The sequence below is a fragment of the Macrotis lagotis genome, chromosome 1 (genome assembly GCF_037893015.1).
Source record: "Macrotis lagotis isolate mMagLag1 chromosome 1, bilby.v1.9.chrom.fasta, whole genome shotgun sequence".
Classification (NCBI taxonomy): domain Eukaryota; kingdom Metazoa; phylum Chordata; class Mammalia; order Peramelemorphia; family Peramelidae; genus Macrotis; species Macrotis lagotis.
Window position 1 is genome coordinate 625,698,983 of NC_133658.1, and position 18,022 is coordinate 625,717,004.

General features: G+C 34.9%; 1 long non-coding RNA gene across 1 annotated transcript in view; it reads left to right on the top strand.

Moving 5' to 3' along the window:
- Window positions 1–17,262, top strand: part of LOC141522089 (uncharacterized) — a 188,351-nt gene extending 171,089 nt beyond the window's left edge. The window contains exon 3 of the long non-coding RNA XR_012478126.1: window positions 17,112–17,262. This is a non-coding gene — a long non-coding RNA (uncharacterized LOC141522089). The remainder of the gene's footprint in view (window positions 1–17,111) is intronic.
- Window positions 17,263–18,022: the final 760 nt, after the last annotated feature.

The window sequence follows — 18,022 nt, forward strand, 5'->3', positions numbered from 1 at the left end:
CCAATGAAAGAAAGGAAAAAAGAAGGCCCAGGTCAGACCCTTGTGTGATACTCAATTAATGGGAAGCAGTATAATATAGTTGCAAGAGGAATTACTCTGTGGTCTAAGACCCTGGGTTCAAAAGTCACCCTCTAAGGAGACCATGGACAAGCCACTTAATCTTCTGTTGGATGTTGTCTTATTCCTAAACTGTAAGGGTTGATTAAGATTTCTGCTTCCTTTCAGTTCTAGATCTATCATCTTCTACTCCTATGACATGAATGGAAATGCAGGAATAGTATGACAGAAAGGAAGAGAACCAAGAGAAAGAGAAATGTCAGAGGAATAGAAAAATCAGAGAGTATCTCGTAGAAAAGTCAAGGAGGATGAGGCTTGAGAAAAGATCTGACAATTAAGAAATCATTGGTAATTTTGTAAAGAGCAGCTTCAATTAAACTATGAGGTCAGAAGCCAGATGGTCAATGAATATTCTTTGAGATCTTCCAATGGATTGAATTCAGTTGCTCCAAAAATGTGTTTAATACTCTGTTTCCATTTATGTTCTATTCTGATGTTTCAATGTGACAGAAGCGAGTCTGGTTTCCCCAAGGCATACAGAAGATAAGCCCTGTCAGGTTCTACTAAGCTGGAAAGTTTCCAATCTGTATAGACCCCATTCCAACATAGGACCAGTCTAGCTAAGTTTGAAATGACTTCTTTCAGCCCCAGTGACTTATGCAAACTGTCTTAAGTTGTGGAGGGGTTCCCTTGTGTGTCAGTGGAAGGAGTACCCCATCAGTGAGATCACAACTCCTTGAAGTAAGTATGCCTCTTCCCTATAGTGTGCAATCTTTAAGAACTGGGCAGAAAACAATATATGGCGCTGACATTTTCTTTAGACAGTTTACTAAGTTATGCTACTATACACAGCTTAAGAAATTTAAGAGCCTCCGGCTAAAAGGCTAAAGTGTAACAGGAATGCTTAGGAACTGTTTGTATGCTTGATTTGTTTTACAGTGTTTTTGGTCTTTAGTTTTGATTGGATTGTTTTACTGAAACATGAAGGGCATTTAGAAGGCAAGAAAGTGAATACAATACATTTGCAACAGTATGCCCCAAAGCAACATCTTAATGTCAGAAGTAAATTATAACAACTTACATTACTGATGACATCCATTATAATTCAAAACGGAGACAATGGCACCAAGGTTGTTCATGCTAGACAAAAGGGCTTCCTTTCCTGCCTTATGTAACCAGGCATTCTATTCTTCTATGTTGCTGTGACATATGAAGACCTTTATTGATAAGAATAAAGTCAAGAGAATGAAATGTAAGAAGTAAATGGACATTTTCCTAGAATGCTTTTTAAAAAGGGTTTTTTTTTCCTCCCAGCAGTCATTCAATATACATGCAACTATTTTATTAGGAAAAAAAGCATGTTGTACTTAATGCTACATATATGACTTCCACAAATGTCAATAGGCATTATATCTATGAGTGACTTGATGGACTTATAATGAAATGTTTACATTAGACCCTATATTAGTGATGAACTACTTTGGAAGCAACTAGCTTCCAAAGCAAGGAGATAATTTCAAATTCATCTATCTGTCCACACACATATTTCCCTAAATACCTGATCTTCCTTATTTCTCCTAATCATTATCTTTAGCATAGAGAGAATGATAGTATTGTTGTTGGTATTGTTATTATTCATCCTTCATTTTTAAAAGGATATTATCATGGATGATGTCTTATCTTATGAATAAATTGGATTCAGATGAGGTAGAGTTACCTAGTCATCAACCTGACTCTTTTCCAAAGTGAAAGTAATATCTCCATTTGCAAATGACTCAGAGAATTGAAGATACTTGGTCAGTCAAACAGCTAGTAAATGTTGGAGACAGAACTTGAATTGAGGTGTCCTGACATGAACTCCAAAAGAGAATATATTAAGTTCATGGATAATGAGGGTGAAAGAAGCAAGTCAAGCAAAAAGACAGTTCACCTTCAACATGAAGGACTGAGGTTTCCAAAGCAGAAAACAATAGGATGTTGAGAACTAAGGTGTGATCAGAGTATAGGGAACAATGTGAATTTTCTGCCAATGGGTATCTCAATGGATACCAACTCTTTTTTACCCACAATTTCAGGTAGTTCTAGGACCTGACAGGAATAATGAAAATAGTGGGGTGAACTGGTTTGAAAGGGAAATTCCATATTAAATAATATCTCAACTATTCAATTTGGTTCATTTCTCCCTAAATATGCCCATGTGGATTTCCTCACTCTTCATTTCCTCACAGATGATTAGAAAAGATAGCACTCAAATTGAGACCATAGTTTTAAAAATAAAATATTTGGAACAATCAATTTGAAACTGCAAATCTCAAACTCTGCAAAAAAATAAGCCCAACCAATATACTGAAGTTATTAATATTATTATTTTGTGCATAAAAATATATTTTAATTTGTATTTTTGTTAAAAAATAGTTCACATAGTAATGAAGTATTCTTTTTCATAAATATATCAATGAATGGTCATATTAAAAGGAATTGCATGTTAACCTAATCATGTTAAAAGGAATTAAGGGGAAATATTTTGGAAATGATGTTTTAGTATCATACTCCCCTTAGGACCCATTAATCAGCTATTTGACTTTGGCATTTGAGTGCCTGAATTTCTTCCTTTATCTTTTATCTCTCACTTTTTGATTTGTTTTTTAATCTATCCAATAAGTGTTACCCATAATTGTCCCATCACATATTTCATAGGATTGATGTGAGTATATACTAACACTGAATTAAGATAAGTGGCTTGAAGAGATACAATTCTATACTATACATTTACCTATTCAAAAAATAGTCAATGACTCCATATTATCTGCTTATTAGGGTAAAAACTCTACCTTGGTTTTAAGGATCTTTACAGTCTGAGTATAATCTTCTTCATAAAATTCTGTTCTCACAATTCCACTTTAGGAGCCTTCTGCTATAATTATATTGGTTTTCTTTACTGTTCTCCAGTGAAACATTATTTTCTCCTATCATTCTCCCTATCTAAAATACTCAGTCTCAAACTCTCCATTAATCCAATATTTTCAAAGTCCATCTTACATCACTCTCCCCTCTATCTAGAATATGTTCTGTGAAAAAGTTGTTGTGAGAAAATTCTCATGGGCATATTCAGAGAGAAACCAAACAAGTTGAATAAGTGAGGAATTACTACACAGTAAATATACATAGAAACAAGAATACTTATCTTTATGTATATATATATACATATATATATATATATATATTATACCTACAAAACTATATTAGCTCCTAGTGAGCAAACAATACATTTTATCCCTCTTGCATCACTGAAATGCATAGCAAAGTCAGTGCCTTATACCAAAGAAGTGCTTTAAAAATTTTCTGACAATAATGATGAAATAAAAGAAATAGTTTAAGTACTACTCATAAGGAGGGCATTATTATTAGGTTCAATATTCAGGAGGCAGAGCCAAGATGGCAGAGAAGGAGAATGTACATTAGATCAAGTCCCAATTGAGAAATATGAGGGCAAAAACACAATCATTTCTCTAGCCTAGGTAGGTTTAGAAAGAAAGGCAGAGAGGAATCCATAGAGGGATGATATCTCCAATTCAAACATTGGATTTGAGGTCTGGTCTCTGCTGCCATGGGTAGAACATTTCATCATTCAGACACTGAAATAAAACTGAGATTCCAGGGGCCTGAAAGTCCAGGATAGGAAGAGATTGCAGAAGATCCATGAACTAAGCAGAGTGCAGATTTAAGTGTTGTCTGGAACTACTCTGACTCATTATGCAGTTTGGGTAACAGATTCAGGTTGGACTAATGAAGAAAGCACAACCTAGAACGAAAAGGTATGGTCACAGTTGAAGCCCTTGCTGAATGTTGAACCAAATAAGTTCAGAAGCAAACTACAGGAATGAAACTCTGATCAAGGACTCAGTTCCAGCCTTCATCCCAAGCTGAAGCCTACAGGGGAGTAACCAAACCAAAAGGGAAGCAGAAACCAGTAACTCTGAACTTAAAGCACTCAAACAAAGCTAATAGTGATTGAATCCAGGTACTATCTATTTAAATTTTCAAAGAAGGATAAGCCAATTGAAGCTTGGCCAAACCAAACCCCAGTCAGGAACCTGTAGTGCTCAGACCAGGAGGTTAGTGAGCAGTTTTCACCACTTTTTGTGTTGTGAAAGCTTGCAAGCTTCCAGAGTGAGAGGTTGTGAGATCTTGAGATTTGATGGAAAACATAATACTCCATATATCAAGAAAGCAGCAGAGTGGGGCAGCTAAGTGATTCAGTGAATAGAGTACCAACCCTGGAGTCAGGAGAACCTGAGTTCAAATCCAGCTTCAAACACATAATATTTAATTGGCTGTGTGACTTTGGGGAAGTCACTTAACCCCATTGCCTTGCAAAAACAACAACAACAAAAAGCAGCAGAGGGACCCAATAAAATACAATCTTGGACAGCTAGGTGGTGCAGTGGATAGAGCACCGGCCCTGGAGTCAGGAGTACCTGAGTTCAAATCCGGTCTCAGACACTTAATAATTACCTAGCTGTGTGGCCTTGGGCAAGCCACTTAACCCCATTGCCTTGCAAAAAAAAAAGAAAGAAAGAAAGAAAATACAGTCTCAGTAGATATTATCCCATGGAGTGTGCAAAGCTCAGACTCTTATCATAAAGTCTAAAATCAAATAATAAGTAAGTTTAAAGAATGAAAGGAGGAGGGAGAATCCCACCTTTAAGAGTTATTAAGATGACAGGAAAATTTGAAACTTGAACTCAAAAGGAAAAGAATTACTCAAAAAGATTAAGCAAAACCTCAAAGAAAAATGGAGCTTTGACAAACAGTAGCCAGAAATTCTGGAAATGATAAAGCAATATTTTTTTAAAGAAGAGACTAAAGATGACTTTTAAAAATAAATGAGGGGGTGGCTAGGTGGCACAATGGATAGATCACCAAACCTGGAGTCAGGAGTAACTTAATAATTACCTAGCTGTGTGGCCTTGGGCAAGCCACTTAACCCCATTTGCCTTGCAAAAATCTAAAAATGAAAATAAATAAATAAACAAACAAACAAACAAATAAATAAATAAATAAATAAGAACAGTAAAGGTTAAAAAAAATGGAGAAAGAAATGAGAGCTATGGGAGCAGTTAGGTGGTGCAGTGGCTAGAGGCCTCAGAGTCAGGAGGACATGAGTTCAAATTTCACCTCAAACACTTAATAATAGCCTAGCTGTGTGACCTTGAGCAAGTCACTTAACCTCATTGACTTGCAAAAAAAAGAAATGAGAGCTACGGGAAAAAAGATATGAAAGGGAATTATTAACTTAAGCAAGCTATACAAAACCTTACTCAGGAAAATAAATAACTGAAAATTAGAATAGATCAAATAGAGGCTAATGACTCCATAAGACATAAAGAAATATTAAAACAGTGGAAAGACTGAAAAACAGGTACAATAAACAATTCTGATCTAAGCATATCATAGTCAAATTGATTGCCTAAACTGAAATTAAATCATTTAAATTCCCCTATATAGAAGAAACTTTATCAGTTGATCTGATGACACTATAAAATTTGACCTATGCTAAAAAAACATTTTCATCATTATAATTTTTATTCACAAAATGCATTTAAGTTTTGGAAGCAGTTTTCATCAATAACCTGTGAGATAGTAAGACAGTGGTTATGAGCTCCGTGTTATAGATGAGAAAACTTAATACTTGGAGTTTGAATACTTTCTCAAGGTCAGACCATTAATTTGTTAAGAGTCTTGACCAGCAATGAGTGTCTTAGTAAGGGTACAGAAAAATTTGCACAATTTGTTAGGGAGGATAGTATGTATATGATTACAAAATAACTTTGAATAAAAAAGTCCCTGCCTTGAAGGAACAATTTACTTGGGCAATGCTTAAGCAATAGTATAGAACATATCAATTAGGTAACACCAGTCTTACTTAACCTGTCCTTTTCTTTCCCTAATGAGTAATGAGACAGAGATTTGGCTGAGTGGCAAAAGGAAATGAGGTCTGTGGAAGAGAAGAGTCATATTAAAGTTCAATGTCAGAAAGAAAAAGATGGGACTAGTAACAGCAACATAATTGTTTAGTGGAGATGATTACTTAATCCATTTGCCTTGCTCTGAGATTTGTTAGTTATAGCCTAAAATTGGTCTGAGGTTCTCACCAGCAAAGAGGTTTTTGATACCTGGGAAAAGCCCAAGCCTCCTGAGTTTCAAAGCATATTATATCACAAATTCTACTTTCCAGGCTGAAATAAGATAATGAGTCCACCATTCCTTTATCATATGAGCCTTAGAATCAATATTTCTTTAGAATTTCTGCCTTTGTTTATAATGATGTACTACAAAAGTAAGTCAAGTATCCCAGGGCAATTGTTCCATACTCCTTTCTCTGCTCAATGGGGAAAGAGCTGTTGATGGTGGTATCAGATTATACATATATCTCAAAATCTTGCACCTAGATTGACCGTGTGTCTTGTGGTATTTAGGAGAACAAAAAATAATACCCTTGGTAAATATTTTATTGCTATGGTATACGTTGAATTCTTGTTATTAAATACTCTTTAAAAAAATCAGTCGTAGGCTCAGAGTAGCAACCATTTATATAACATTCAAATATTTATATCTATTTCTACCAAGAGGTATGACATTATGCCAAAGTCATCTAGGGGCTTGTGAAATACATCCAGGTCAAAGAAGAGACACATTTCATCAATATTAGAGGCTCAGAGCAAAGTTTGATTGGGTGGATCCAAAAACCTTCCTGAAAATAGGTTGATACTATCCTATGAAGATCAGGATGCTGAGAGATAGAAAATCATTGATTCTCTGGCTACCACAAAGACTATGGAATTTAGCAATTCTACTTCAGTGGGGCATCTGCAAACTACCAACATGAATATGGGAATTTTCTGTGACTGACTATCAATGCTAACTGGTAAGTAAAGTTGAATAGTTGAATGAGATCCAAATTGCACTCACTCAGATAATACTGTAGAAAACAATATTCTGAAACTAGCTATGAGTCAGAAATTGTTCCATGACACAAATGAGCTAAGCATATATTGAAAGATTTTTTCACTTTCCGGTACTTCTTGTACAAGAAAACAAAGAAAATAATATATAATGTTTAGAAACACAATTGAGATGAAATTCCCCCCTTGCAAATATGTAGTTCAGAGAATTTTTTTTTTCTAAATTGAAAAATAAAATAGGAATCATAGAAGTGAACATTGGGTCTCACAGTTAGTATCTGAAGTATATCCTGATTGCATATTCTGCTCAATTCATTTTTCTCAAACAAATAGCTCTTAAGCCTTTAATATACCAGACACTGGGATTGCAAAGACAAATAAAAAATAGTCCCTGCCTCAAGGAACTAAAATTCAACTGAGCCCAGTATCCTTTGCCAATCTTTGTTGATTATGACCCACTGATCTCTGCCATTTAAAGGCAGATGACAGAGGAGATGAAATAGCTAGCATTATCTAACTAGATTTCTTCCTGTTGCTTCTCATGACTACACAGTATGACCATTGAGTCCCAAGTTTTTTATGCCATGAAAAGTGATTCTCCATAATCCTCCAAACTTTAATGCCATTTCCCTGGTGAAAACTAAAGCTAGAAGTCATTTTCCTATGCTTGCTACTCTTGGCTAACTACCCAACATGCTTTTCTCCCCAATATTACAGATACCAGGGGAAGTTTATGCTTTATCATTTCTTGTTACTCAATTTGGAAAGGGAGTGTCCATCAATCCATAATGATGTTTTTAAATCTCAGGGTTAGATTACCACACTCAGGTCAAAGTACAGGCCCTCAAGGCATGGTAATATAAATCTATAATCCCTGCTAGGGAGGCTAATACTGGCAGATCTCTTGAATCAGTATCTAAACTTGGTGGGGAAAAAAACTACAAAAAATGAAAAAAGACTTGAAAAATTTTTAATAAATGACCTAGTTGTGTGGCCTTGGGCAAGCCACTTAACCCCACTGCCTTGCAAAAAAAAAAAAAATGAAAAAGACTTAAACTTGGTAGGGAGTATTTTTTTCTATGATTTAGGAATTCTTTATGTCTCCTGAGGTTTAAAATTATATGGATTATTTTATTGATGATCTGCAAGGATGTCTCATTTGTTATGTATATTAATATCTGCCACAGTTTTTTTTGGGGGGGGCAGCTAGGTGGTGCAGTGAATAAAGCACCAACCCTGGAGTCAGGACTACCTGGGTTCAAATCCTGTCTCAGACACTTAATAATTACCTAGCTGTGTGGCCTTGGGCAAGCCACTTAACTCCATTTGCCTTGCAAAAAAAAAAAAACCCTAAAAAAATATCTGGCACAGCTGATAAGATTTCGCATATATGAGAATAGGTGATTTGAAACTTGTGACCGCATAGATTTGGATAATGAGTCAAAATATCTATCTTACAGAATATCAACAGATAGCAGATACCAGATTCAAGAGTTAGCAAGGTTTATATTCTTAGACCTATCCTTCAGCACTAGTGAATTAAAAAAAATTCAGAGAAAAGTCAAGAAGGGATCTAGTACTGGTTGCAATACAATGACTTCATTTAGATCTCATTAAAACATGAATATTCTTTGACTTTTCTGAAGAATAACTTTCAAGTACTGCTCTAGCTTCTGTTTATAAATATTAATAACTGAAGGCATTGTTGCATGCTTTTTGCTAACAAAGTAAATGCTTTGAGTTTCTGCCCTATTTCAGTTATGCTACATAAGTACATAATAAGCCTGTGTTCACAGTCAGTCATCTGAAAGATTAGGGCATTTTCATTCATCACCAAATCTTTGATTTCTCTAGGAAACTGTTCCATTTGCTAAATAAATGAAAAGAGATAACCCTTGGAGAGCAGTTATAAGTTCATAGATTTTTCTGCCTCTATATTTTATCAGAAACTAATATACATCTCATTCCTGGAAATAACTACCCTAAGCTTTTCCATAGCTATATAATAAAATCAACAAGCATTTATTAAGCACCTAGTGTGTGCCCAAGACTGGGACAAAAGGCATAGAAATCCAACAATGCCTGGTTTAAGAACCTTACTTCAATTTGAGGAAACAATGTTCACTTACATAAATGAAACACTAGGAGTCATTGTGAAGGGGAGAGCAGAGATAATCTAGAACCTTTTACTTCTGCACTCCATTTGGATTTTAAAAAAGGGTACAATTAAGTCTCTGAGAGAAGGATTCACAGTCTTAGGCAGGACAATGGATCAGCTGATTCTTCCAAGGAAAATCAAAATAATCTCTGAGTAACTCAGTCAGAGGACTAAGTTTAAAAAGTCATTTCAATAAAGTAAGTTTCCTTTATGCAGTTGTCCTGAAGTTCAAAGGAAATCCCAAATCTTAAACTATACTAATCTTGCAGTCCATTTTTTATTATTAAATGTAGTTTTCATTCCTTTGATTATTCACATAATTTTGGTATTATATGGTCTTCTTGGGAATGTATGCCAAATTCATAATTAACTAGTGTTACCACCTATCTCTGGTAAATTTTAAAAAATTATATTAGTACCAGGCATTTTATTAACTGCTTTATAAATATTTTCTCATTAGAACTTTACAACCCAGGAAGGTAGGTTTTAATATTAATTCCATATTATTTTTGAGGAAACTGAGGAAGATAGATGAAATGTTTACTTACATAAGTGTAACAATTGGTGTTATACCTAGTAACTAAGATATAGAATTAGAATCACTTAGTGCATGAACAGTCTTAATACTGATAATGAGAATTTGGGCTTAGTTTTCTGTATAGGTGACAACTCAAATATAGGTTTCAAATATGACAAAAATGACAAATATTATTCTATGCCATCATCCTTATTCATTAATAGCACCAATTCATTACACAACTCTTCCACCTCTGCTGGAGGACTGATCAATACACAACCACTATATGCACTTAGTTTGGCATATTAAGCAAGGTAATTGGATCTGGTAGTACACACAGAACTTCCTTTGGGTACTGTACTGATAATATGTCTACTTGGACTAGTGTGATACCCCTCAACTCTTTCACATTGTGATAAAAAAACGTATAATAGCTTTATTCTTATCCATGGGGATTATTCCCATTGTCAATTATAACTTATGAATATTAACTTTTTCGGGGTGAGACAATATATGTTAAATCCTCACTCAAAAGATTCATTTTACTGATTTATAATGCTAATATTAAACAAATCACCAAAAAGCAATTTACCAACTGACTATAGAATGTTCTCAATTCAGTTAGGTACATAGAAATACAAAGCTATACAATATATATCAGCTACTTTTTCTCATTTACATTATGAGTTAATAAGTATTTGTATTCATAAGTGATCAGGCAAGTACATAGAGTTCAGCTTTGCTAGAACTAAATATACATCAGCAAAAAGGAAAATGCATACAAAAATGAAATGAAGTACGAAACTGAAATTAAAAGAAAATTCAACATAAAAGTCACCAATATTAGCCATCACTGGGCTTAATTCATCTTTAAATTTAAGCTATTATTAAAAACAATTTAAAATTTAAACTAAAATCCATAAAATAAAAATACAATATTAGAATGTAACCCCTGGTATTATTTAATATAACATGTATTTTTAGCATTACTGAACATAAAAAGTTGTCTTAAAAGAAGGGAAAAAAACCAAGACTGAATGCTGATTTAGAAAAATGTTTTTAAAATATCCTGGGATGAGATATCTATTTCATAATACAACGTACCATTATGGGACAGAAGGAATCTAAAGCCTTCTATCTCCCCTTTCCTTTCTATTACAAGGTGATGAACCAGCTCTACAATCTGCATCAACCCATGGATCAGCTTATTTTTTTAGGGGAAATCTAAGTGAATCTTGAGATCTAATTTAAGGGTGCTGCTTGGGAGAGTTATATAATGATTCATCAAACTTAAATGACTCAATATTCTTCAAGGGAAGTTATTTTTTATCTCCCACATTAGCATTGCCTTTAGAACCATTCCTGGCATTAACAGTCTGATCTCAATAAAGACATACTTTGTATACAATAGGGAAAAAACACATTTTTATGGGGGGGGGGGGGGGTTAGGTTTTTGCAAGGCAAATGGCATTAAGTGGCTTGCCCAAGGCCACACAGCTAGGTAATTATTAAGTGTCTAAGGTCACATTTGAACTCAGGTACTCCTGACTCCAGGGCTGGTGCTCTATCCATTATGCCACCTAGCCACCCCTAAAAAACACACTTTTAAAAAGAGAATGATGTTTATCAACTACTGGAGAGAAGGTGGACATATTTCAGTTTAATTTAAATGGTCTGAGAGAGGAGAGAATGGAAGGAGAAAGAAGATGCCTCTCAAACAATTGACTTCACAGTTAAGGAAGAGAAAGTGGAGTGGGGGTATATTAACCAGGTCCCAGAAGCACATAACGCTGGCATATTCAAGCAAATAGCAAGTTTTTTCCAAGAAGAACTGAATTCCTTAAAGTAAATCAATGAACCAGAGGAGTCTCAAACTGCTCCTACTTTTATTTAATTCAGGGTAACAGTATCATTTGTTCAGTTCCTACAGATGGTTTGTAGGTTTGGGCTATCTTGCCCAGCTCCCTCTCCTCTCTATGGATCCTTAAAAGTTATCAGAATTAGTCCCTCCTCTGTAGTTCCTCCTTCTAAGGATACTCTGTCTCCTACCCACTAGGAAAAAAACCCAACAACTTATAATTTAGAATGACCTTTCATAGCTTTTGGGGAAATAGACAAGGATATGGGTCACTGGATTGTACAGTGCACAGAGAGCTGACCCTGGAATCAGAAAGACTTGAGTTCAAATCCAGTCTCAGACATGAACTAGCTGGGTCAACCTAGCCAAATTATTTTGCCTTTCTTGCCTCAGTTTCCTCATCTGCGAAAGGAACTAGAGAAGGAAATAATAAACCACTCCATTATATTTGCTAAGAGAACCTCAAATGGGTTCACAATGAGTCAGACATGACTGAAACAGTCAAGCATGCATATATACAAAAAAGAATCATACAATTAGATACTTGAACATAAGGCATTTAGATGTAGGTATTATTAGTAGGGAGAAATCATGAAAAACATCATTTTGCAGGGGTTGTTTTAGTTGTGTCTTTTAAAAAGGTAGAAAGCCCATGAATCAAATTTTAGGAGAGTAATCTACACAGGCAATATGGCAAATTCATAGGTACAGAGTTGGAGAAGAGAGTGTTCCCATGAGGAAAAGAGAGAAGTCTACTCTGACTGAATCATGGAGTGTGGGAAGAGGAGTGACAAGTAGCACAAAATACTGTCACAAATTTTTATAGTGTGCTTCTCATCATCATTATTTCTATGGAGAAATGACTAATAGTAGGCCCTTTAGAGAGCATAATTAGATTTAATATATTGTTTATATTTAAAAATTCATCCATTTACAGAGAACCAAGCAACTCATATCCAAATTATCAATCAATCAATCATAAAACCATTCATAAGTTCATCAGTCAGTCAATATGCATTTATATTTTTGGAATTTTATTTATTTCAGGCAATGTAGTTAAAGTGATTTGTCCAAGGTCACACAGTTAGGCAATTATTGTCTGAGTCCACATTTGAACTCAAGTCCATGACTCTAAACCAGTTTTCTAGCCTTGTACCACCTAGTTTCCCCCTCAATAAGCATTTGTTAAGTATCTATTGTGTATCAGATATTGGTAAATGCTGAAGATACAAAAAATGGCAAAGATACAGAGAGACTCAATATACTTCAAGAGTTTTAAGTAGGGTCTATTACCTTTCCATCTAGCTTTGTCCAAGGAACTTATCCAAAACCAGACATCATTTTAGGGAAAAGACCTTCAAATCCAGGTTTACTAATTTTCCAGGATATCTTGAATTCCATAGCCCAAGGGTTGTTGTTGTTCAGCTTCAGCTTTAGTGAGACCTTAACCCCAAAATGCATATAATATGAGAATACTCTCTGGGGATAATACCTTTTCCATATCCTACCTAAAGAGTCTTTTCCAGGACAACAAGAAACATCCACTTTCTAAATAGACCTTTACAACTTAATCTATTTCTGTCTTCTGTGGTTAACTTCCATAAGTTCTACAGAACATGTGCCAGAAAGCAAAACTCTTTAAGGGAAATTGTAATCTTGTTCTTCTCTTGGTGGACCTTGTTCCAGTGATAAATACTATGGTTGGAATCACTTCTCGGTGGCCACCTCATTCCCAATTCCGAATACTGGTACCATCTTAGTGATTCTTCCATTGTACAATCCCTACCCTCAGTTTTCCAATTATACCTATCCACCTCAATACTACCCTTCATTGCTCCACTCAACTCACTTGAACTGTATCAGTACCTGTGTCAGAACTAATATAGTACATAATTTTAAATCTTTCTTTAATCTTAAACCTCTTCCTTTCTTATTCGTTCCTTCTTTTGTTCCTCATTGAGCCATGACTCCATCTTGATGATACTATTTCCCTGGTCATCTTGGCTACATATCTTGTTTCTCCTGTCATTAATGATGCAGGGAGCAGGGACTGCCTTCCAAGTCACTCAGTCCCATAACCTCAGTGTTATCCTCAGTTTTTGACAATATATATGTACATACACACACACACACACACACACACACACACACACACACACAATCCACTAACCAATTTTGTTATTTCTATTTCACAACATCTCTTGCATATATTTCTCCTCTCCACTCATTCTGCCATGACCTGATTTCAATCACCACTTCTCCCCTGTATTATTACACTAATCTTCCAATTGGTCTCCCTGTCTCAAGTCTCTTCCTAATACAATTCATATTCTATTAAGCTTCTAAGATGATTTTTTTCTAAAATATTGATCTGATCATAAACTGCTGCACACAGTGAACTTCACTGACTCTCTTTTAACTTCAGAGACATATAAAAACTACTCTGTCTAGTATTTAAAATTCTTAATAAGGCAGTCCCTTCTTACCTTTCCTATACTTTATCCCCTTCTACATGCACAATGATCCATCAATACTGTCTACTTGCAGTTCCTTGAATATGACAATTCACCTCCAATCTCAGTTCTTAAATCTTTCAAAGTTGTTTGACTTTAAAATGTTTTTGTTGTATAAGTTGTTCTCCTGGTTCTGATTAATTCACTTTGCATCAGTTCCTAAACATCTTCCTAAGATTCTCTGAAATCATCCCTTTCATTATTTCTTATAACACAATGGTATTTTATTTATATACACACATACAAAAGTTTTTTCAACCATTTCCTGACTGATGGGCACTTCCTTAAGTTTCCACTTCTTTGATACCATAAAAATGAACTGCTATAAAATGTTCATATATATGAGTCCATCACTCTATCTTTGATCTCTTTAGGAGTATAGACCTAGTGGTAGTAGCAATGGGAGAAAAGATATACATTTTAGTGATTCTTTGGGCATGGTTTCAAATTGCTTTCCAGAATGTCTAGACCAATAAACAATTCTATCAACAATGAATTGATGTGTCTGTGTAAGCAAAGTACTTTTAAGGCCCTTTCCAATAAAAAGAAATGAGAAAGACAGAAAAAAACATTTTTGTGTAAAGAAATAAACTTAATTTATAAAAATGTAGGATATTGCTGCATTTTTGAAGGAACATGTTAATGCTTAATACAAGTAGAGGAAAACTGTTTTAATATACACTGCTAAAATATGTGTTTGAAGAAACACAGCTTTCTCACAGGATTTAAAAAATTTTGGAGAGGAATTGATCTGCAGTAAAGAAGTGAAAACTTGGAACATATCAACAATGTGGATTGATGCCTCATTGAAGCAGGAACAGTTTAATGTTAGAAAGAGGCAGGAAAAAGGTTTTTATTTATTAAATTACAGAAATAAATTGAAGAAGGAATTATAATAATAGTAATAATAATAGTAGCTAGCATTTATATAGCAATTTAAGTTTTGCAAAGAATTATGTAGATTGTCTCTTTGGACCCAGCACTGCACTGTGTAGCTAAATCCTTGGAGGAAAGTAAAGTTTATTATAAGAGCTTGTTGCTCTCTGTCACTATCTCTGACTTAAAAAGGAAAAGCAAAAGGGCCTTGGCAACCAACTGTCTTAGAATTCTGGTGAGAGAAGATGTGTGAATTTGAGTTCATTTGTGATTGGACAGGGCAATATCCAAGTGAGTGAATAATTGACTGCATCGGTCCACATAGCTCACAGGTAATCTAATTTGTTGAGTTTATGTGGTTCTCTAGATTAAAGAAAACTACTGTTAAGATAAAGAACTAATACTTGCTAAACAGTCTTTAACTGAAAGAGTTTATAAAGACTGTATTCTAGTAGAAAAGAAAATTTATTGGACCAAAGAATAATGAGGACCAACATTTAAGCAGTTAAGTAGAGAAGCACGTTCATATGGTACATATGTTCCTGAATGGATTAATAACTTTGAAGCCTGCAGCTTCAAGAGTTGTGAGATACCCTAAGTACATTTCCCTAGAATCAAAACTTTTATAATTTCTTACAGTGAAATAATATTTCTTTATATTCAAATATCATAATGTGTCCAGCTATCCAGAAATTAGTGGACTTAATTTCTAGTTCTCTCTTTTTTCCTACGTATTCCCCTCTTTTGTGTTATATCAGAAAGCCTATGATATAAGAACAACTACAATAAAATGTTAAAATGAAAAGGGATGTAAAGCAGTTTATTGAAGGAAGGAATGGTGGGCTGGGTCAGAGCAGGCTCCAGCAGCAGGTAGTTTGGGAAATCATGCTTTTCACTGGGTGAATGCTATAGGAAAGCAGAGTGTTGTGGTTTCCATGGGGGTTGAAAATGTTTGGGGTTTCAGTGGGGGTAAAGATTTGTTTTCTTAGGTTTCTTTTCTTCCGGAAATGATACTCAACCAAATCAACTGGGCAAGAGTGAAACCCAGGCCTGGATCCAACATTTAGGAAATTTGTTTTGCTTGCACTATTCACTTACTGATATTATCCTTCCTTTTACTTACCCATTCCCATTTTTTTTATATTCTTGAATAAAACTACTATGAAATCCAAAAAACCCAAAAAGTTTACACAAGTATAAGCAAAAAGTTTTCTTTATTTCATTGGAGGAGGGAAATAAGACATGTGCCAGAATCTCCTTTAGTTGGAACCCCAAGGCAATGTGGCTAAATCTTGATTTATGTATTTGTGGCTAGACAAAGACTAAAATAGTACAGTGTAACAACAGTAGGGAGGCATAACCGCAACTGTGAAGTAAGTTGTGTAGAGACAAAAAGTCCATTCATAGCAGGGCTTCATGTCTGGGCCTGTTGGTGCTTGCCTAAGTTTAGGGACCTTCAATTCTGTTATTTAGTTGCTTCCAGAGGGTTAATATAAAGGAGGACTGTTGCTGTGCTTGCTTGCTGGAACTTAATTCTTGGAAATAGGGAGGCTCCTAATAATAAAATGAGAGGGGTGGTCTTAGATCCTGACAAGTTATATATCACTACTCAACAATTCTCATATTTGTTAGCCTTTTGAGTTGCATTTATTCCTCACACCAAACTATATATCTTCAGTCTTCCTTTGGTCATTTATTTCCCTTAAGAATTAGGCTGATCTCAAGCCTGTTACCTAGTCATTCCATGTTGCATGTGCATATGTTCTCATAGAGCCCAATCATGAATAACAGCAACTTCCATCGATTCTTCTTTCTATTAACAGTCACACTTCCTCCCTATAACCTTACTTTACAAAGTTTTTTTTTAAATCATGTGGTCAAGAACCTTGATTTTAGAAATAGGAAATTTAGAAGAAAGAACTTTATCCAAAGACACATAGATGGTTTGGAAAACTGCCAAAACTACTTTCCTGGTTTCTAACTTCTGACCCAGAGCTTTTTTCCATTAACCTTTCTCCTTATTTAATTATAAACTTTTTTTTTATTTTAGGGAAAATAATGATGACATTTTGTCAGGTAGATAGATGATTTTTATAGTTTCAGATGAGGCTTACATAATTTTAAAAAGTGGCATATCAATAAAAATCGCTTTTTTTCTTAATAATAGGACTATTTATACATTGATAAACAGACATGCCAAGAACAGAAGGCTATCCTGTACTACTCAATAACTACTTAATTGGTTCCTGCCATTTCTCGGAAAAGAAGATCATGGGGAAGAAAATACCTTGATGTTCCTGAGGTGAGAAAGGAAGAAAATGGGCAAAATGGTTATTTGGTCAAGTCACTCATGTCCAAATTGATACAAATGATTATGGATAAGAGAATATGAAGGCTGAACATTTGCAGTGGATGCTATTTTAACAACCACTATAAAGCCTGACCAGCACTCAGAAAGGGTCTGAAATATTCCTTACAAATAGCTCTGTGTTTCCTTAGAATAAAAGATGGGGCACCTTCTGGAATTTCTGTGTATTTATATATAATATATATATGCAAATTTCATGCTTTTCAGGTAATAAAAGCCTAAGATTATCTAGTCTGAGGCCACCAGGAGAGTACAACTCTCTTTAGTCTTTTATTTATCTGTATCTGGGGTGCAGAATATCTGGTCTAAGGCTAGACTTGAACCCCCTTCATCCTTCTAAGTGTTATTGTTCTAACTAGTCCCAGACTAAGAATGCAAAATCAGGTTCTCCCTTCCTCCACTCCCTCACTCCCACCAACTTTCTTGGCTATTCAATATAGATAGAAGTCTTTAAAGCAGTGAACATCTTCTCTCCAAAGGCCCTACTCATCAGTTCACTGGCCAGCACTATTGGGGAGAAATGCTAAAATTAATATTCTGGTATTTTCAAGTACTTCAATATTATAAAGTATCTTATAAACATTCTCTCATAAAGTGTTGGATTTGAAGTTAGGAAAACCTGAATTCAAATCCCAAATCCTGTTTCAGACATTTACTAATCTTGTATGACTGTTGCTGGAGGAAAATTGCAGCCAGTTAAAGATTCAGGT